The sequence below is a fragment of the Dipodomys ordii genome, unplaced genomic scaffold (genome assembly GCF_000151885.1).
Source record: "Dipodomys ordii isolate 6190 unplaced genomic scaffold, Dord_2.0 Scaffold117, whole genome shotgun sequence".
NCBI classification, from domain to species: domain Eukaryota; kingdom Metazoa; phylum Chordata; class Mammalia; order Rodentia; family Heteromyidae; genus Dipodomys; species Dipodomys ordii.
The window spans coordinates 2951028-2956796 of NW_012267333.1; the positions used below are offsets into that span (position 1 = coordinate 2951028).

General features: G+C 35.5%; 1 pseudogene; it reads left to right on the forward strand.

The window, feature by feature from the left end:
* The first annotated feature begins 4540 nt into the window (after positions 1–4540).
* Positions 4541–5471, forward strand: LOC105995414 (annotated as a pseudogene).
* The last annotated feature ends 298 nt before the right edge of the window (positions 5472–5769 follow it).

The window sequence follows — 5769 nt, forward strand, 5'->3', positions numbered from 1 at the left end:
TTTTCCACCTTCTTCCAGATCAGTCAGCCCAGCTCCTGAAGTTTCTATCTCCTCCCAACATAGCATATCATCATTTGGCTCCAGCTATTAATACATGAGACTCTAAGGAGGCGATAATGCACGTTAGACAGAGATATCTCAGACATATAAAGACATATATCTCAGACAGCAGAGACATCGCATATATAAAAACACTAATCTATTCATCTCAAGAATGTAGACATATAAGAACAAACCAAAAGAAAAGAAGTAGAGGGAACTTGATATCAAAACAAAAATAAGTGAAAAATAGACTGAAGACTAAAAAAAGAGTTCAAAATGATGACACAAGGAAATAATTGGGCTGAATAACTAAAAAAAGAGAGCTTCAAATAAAATACAAAATAGGTAAAATTAATGCAAAAAACACAAAATATCATATAAGCAAAAATCAGAGATGAATTTGAGAATTGACTTACAGAAATACAAAATATCATGAAAATGCATTGTGAACAATCTATGCAAACATTGGAACATCTATAAACAATGGGCACATCTATGCACAAGTACTCTGACCATGATTGAATTGGAAAGAAAATAGAAAATCTTAAACACTTAAAAACGAACAAATTTGAATCTATGAACAAAATAGTCTGTCAAGGAAAACCCACAGGCCAGATGCCTTCTCTCTAGAGTTTAACAAAACTTTTCAGAAGGACTCAGACAATTTTCTCTTCAGACCTAGGGAATCTTTTTTCTACCATTTGGATATTTATAAAAAAACCTTTTACATGCCTAGATTTATTGAATTTTTGCTTGGAAAAAGCGCTTAGGTTTATTGACCAAATGAGTTGCAGGCCTTGTATTAAACCAGATATTCTCCAGCGTTAAGTAATAAAGAGATTTTTTTTTCAAGCACATTTTAGAAGTTTATCCGAGAACATTTTTCTTAGAATAAGAGACTATCAAATGAGGGCCACATGTTAATATCTTTGATAAGTATCAGTCCAAATTTCCTCAAAAAATTATGGACAAAAATTCAGGGACATGTAAGATTTTGCACCACAACTAAGTGGGATTTATCCACCTGTGTCACACAATAAAATGAGAGTACACAAAGAAGATAAAACAATATGATTATATTCATAGGTGCAAAAATACATTGATGGAAATAGTAACATTCCCCCACAACAGACAATGCTGAAAAATTTAGGTACAAATGAACAAAATTCAACACACTAAAAGCATTTATAATAAGGCAACAGTGACTAACATATCAAATGGTAGATATAAACTTTATTTAACATAGCGCTGGAAGCCTTTGCCAGAGAAAACAGGCAAGAGGTAGACTTAAAGACACTCATACTGGAAAACCATGGAAGCAGATGCAAATATTGCCTTGATATCTCTACTCGTTGTTCTTTTCAGGCTGCTCACACAAGCTAAGAAGTGGCACCACCCACCTGTCTATCCACTAATTGGGGATAAAGAAGATGTTGTACATACAGAACATGAAATACTGTTCATCAAGAAATAAGGATCAAACCCTGTCATTTGTGAAAACAGGGGAAAAGTAGATCATTACTTTAATTGAAATATATAAACTAGAAAGGCAATTGTGAAATGATCACATTCATGTCAGGTGTATTGTTGCAAAGTATGATGTGATAACAGTAGTAGAAGACAAAGATATACTCTAGTTCCCCAAAATCTAGACCAGAATTGAAAAGTTTCAAAGAAATAGCACTGCACAGGAAGTTAAACTATCTTGAACATTCAATAATAAATATCCACATGACAATAACTAATGGTTTCTCATTAATATATACCTTTTATTATATATGTTAAAATAAATTTAACCGTTAAAAGTTTGTAACCAGCCCAATCCCCACAGACAGAATAATTGCTTCTTCCCTAGAAAAACAGAGTGAGATTTATGTAGTCTCATGAGGGAAATCTCCAGAGCTCTCGAAGTCTCTATAATTCTCTCCAGATCTCCACATATTAACCTTGAAATCCCAATATGAAGCAAATGAAGTCATTTTAGAAGGGTCACTCTTCTTCCCATGTAGCATTGGATGTAGTTTATAATCTGAATGATAATCACTTGAGTACAAACAGACCTGAGGTTTGCTATGTTCTTTTGACCAGGGTTACAGAAAACACGAAAAGACAACCACACTCCTTGATTTCTAAATGATAACCTCCTGACAAGATGCTTTGTAGATTTTTTTTCTTATTTGGCATTCATAGACAGATTTTATGAATTTTTTGTGAGAGAAATACGTTTATGTTTCTTATGAGAATAAGGTAAGTAATTCTCAAAAGAGCAGAGAAATCATTTATGTTAAATTCAAAAGATGATCTTAGATCATATTCTTTCCTCTCTTTTCCTTGTCTTACAGATTAGGGTTTTGTCACTACTGCTGAGAAGATGCAATTCTAGTAGAACTTACAGAAACTTCCATGACTGACTTCCCAATTTCAGACTGACGATTCTGGATCTGACCATTCCTCTTTTACCATGCACCTGGTAAACTTCTATATTTAATAAACACCTTAGTAAGAAGTGCGATTCATGCAAAAGAAGTGGATACAAATAACCATTATGAGTTATTTATAAATTAAAGCTCTAATGGTGAGCTATATCAGAAGTATAAATATCAAAAGTTAGTCATAAGAACTTCAATGATTCACAGTTGCTGTGAATATAAATAGGATTGGAGAATGGTACTTTAATTGATTAGCAATTTTTTAAATAGTAACTATATATTTATGTATATGGAACGTTCAAAACTACCGGCAAACAAAACTCATAAGAGAGACATAATATCTGCTCAAAGTTAAAAAAAAGGTACCAGGATAAATGAACATTCTCTAAATTGCATTCCAACCCTTCCAAAAATTTCTCAGGCTTATTGTTAGAGGGTGGCTTCAACTAACTCTCTTTTTTGTCATTGCCTATTTTTCTTCATCTATTTATTCAGTTATTTTTAACATAACAATGCAACATGAGATTTTATTGCAGTAATTTCATGCATGCATACAGTATTCTTAAAGTGAGTTTACTCCCTTCTTTATATATTTTTTATTGTGAAAATACTGTACAGAGGGGTTACAATTACATGGGCAAGATAATGAGTACATTTCTTATCAAGCATTGTAGCCTCCTCCTATGTTTCTCCTTCCCATCCCTTCCCATCCTCCCCGCATCCCCCCCACCCAATCCTCCTCCCCTCCCACCAACGTTGTAAAGTTCGTTTTCGACATAATGACTTGTACATCTCATTGCTGCAATGGGTCAATCTGCGTCCTATATATTTTTATTCCTCTTCCTGCTCCAGCCTTTATCAAACAGTTATGATGAGTTCTACTATGCTGTCTTCTTATAGGAGTGTGTGTGAGTATAGATACATATGTGCGTGGGTATGTATGTGTATATTTATGTACGTATATATATATATATATTTTAAATTTTTCTCATGCCACCTGCATAACTTCAGAGTATTATATAACTTCTCAAATGCTTTGTTTTTTACTGGTAAAGTAATACTAATAGTATTATCTCTCTTGCATATGACCACACAATTCACATAAATCCTTATCATTGGCTATTGAATATAGTATATGCTAAAAGTAACCACATGTGTTTAGATTGGCAGCCATAATATCTACAGGGCAGGTCATAAACTGAAGGTGCCAAAGGCTTAGGAGAAAATAATAGGGAATAATAACTACTTTAGGATGAATATTCTTCAATGTTTCAAAGCCAAAAATAAATTTTATTTTATTTTATTTTATTTTTGCCAGTCCTGGGGCCTGAACTCTGGGCCTGGGTGCTATCCCTCAGCTCTTCAGGTCAAGGCTAGTGCTCTACCACTTGAGCTACAGTACCACTTCCGGCTTTTTTTGCTATGTGGTGCTGAGGAATCAAACTCAGGGCCTCATGCATGCAAAGCAAGCATTCTACCATGGAGCCACCTTCCCAGCCCCCCAAAATAAAATTAAATACTTTAATTATCTATATAAGAACATTTTCTTGTTGTTGTTGTTGTTGTGAAGCTTGAACTCAGGGCCTGGGCTATGTCACTGAGCTCTTTTGTTCAAGGATAGTGCTCTATCACAGCTCCACTTCTGGTTTTCTGGTGCTTAATTGGAGATAAGAGTCTCACGGACTTTCCTACCTGGGCTGGCTTTGAACTGCAATCCTCAGATCTCAGACTCCTGAGTAGCTAGGATTTCAGGTGTGAGCCATCATGTGCACATGAATTTAAGTCAAACAAACAGGAGAAGGTAATTGGCAGAGAGAAACAACATACAAATCATTTTTACCAAGTTATGAAATTATAAATTAAGTCTATGATCCATGATGCAGATTTAACAGTATTTATCCCCAGTTATCATGCATGCACAGGATTGTATTATCAAGCCAACACTTCTGCCAGAAAAAAATCTCCAATGACAAATTGTTCATATACTTTCAAAAGTCAATTCTATTTTTTATTAACACCTTCCCCTCCCCCATACTTGTAGTGCACTGAGAAATCTTCAGATAACATCAATGGAGAACAAGACAGAAGTAACTCAGTTCATCCTGCTAGGACTGACCAGTGACCCACACCTACAGGTTACTTTCTTCATCACCATCTTCCTCATCTACATAATAACAATGGTTGGAAACCTGAGAATGGTCCTACTGATTCCCTTGGACTTTGGTCTCCACACTTCCATGTACTTCTTCTTGGTAATCTCTCTCTGGTGGATTTTTGTTGCTCTTCCTTTGTCACTCCAAAGGTCATGGCTGGGCTCATCAAAGGAGACAAAGTCATGTCTTACAATGCTTGTGCTGCTCAGATGTTCTTTTTTGCAACATTTGCTAATGTGGAAAATTACGTCTCGGCCTCCATGGCCTACGATCGCTATGTAGCAGTGTGTAAGCCTCTCCATTACACCACTACCATGACAACAGGTGTGTGTGTGTGTGCATTTCTCATCATTGGTTCCTATGTCTGTGGTTTTTTTGAATGCTTCAATCTATACAAGGAACACCTTCAGTTTCTCCTTTTGTAAATCAAACCTGGTCCCTCATTTTTTCTCTGATGTTCTAGCAGTGATGGTTCTCTCTTGCTCTGGTGGACATATTATTGAACTGGTTCTTATTTGTGTAGCCAGCTTCAATATCTTTTTCTCCCTCCTAATAGTTTTGATTTCATACCTAACCATTTTCATCACTATCTTAAAAGTGCACTCAGTCATGGGACTTCGTAAGGCCTTAATCTACCTGTTCCTCCCACTTGGCTGTGGTCTCCATTTTCTATGGCACTGTTATGTTCACGTATTTACAGCCCAGCTCCAGTCATTCCATGGACACTGACAAAATTGCTTCTGTCTTTTATACTATGATCATCCCCATGTTGAACCCTGTAGTCTATAGCCTGAGGAACAAGGAGGTCAAGAATGCTTTTACAAAAATGGTTTTCAAGTCAAAATGATCTTTAAGGTACTGCTGTAACATCTTAGGATGCACAAAATCCAGATCTTCTCCTTTTAGTGAGATTGTTTTAAAAAAAACATTGAATTCAAAATGCTCATGGGATACTTTTACTTCTGCAATAGTCTGAAAAAAAGAGTAAGATTTTTTTCCAGAAACATAATACCTGAATAAGGATATAAAGTGGGGAAACTTGTAAAAATACAATAGAAAGCCCACGGATTGGGAGAAGATCTTCACTAGCCATACAATGGACAAGGGTCTCATATCTAAAATATACCTGGAACTCAAAAAATTAA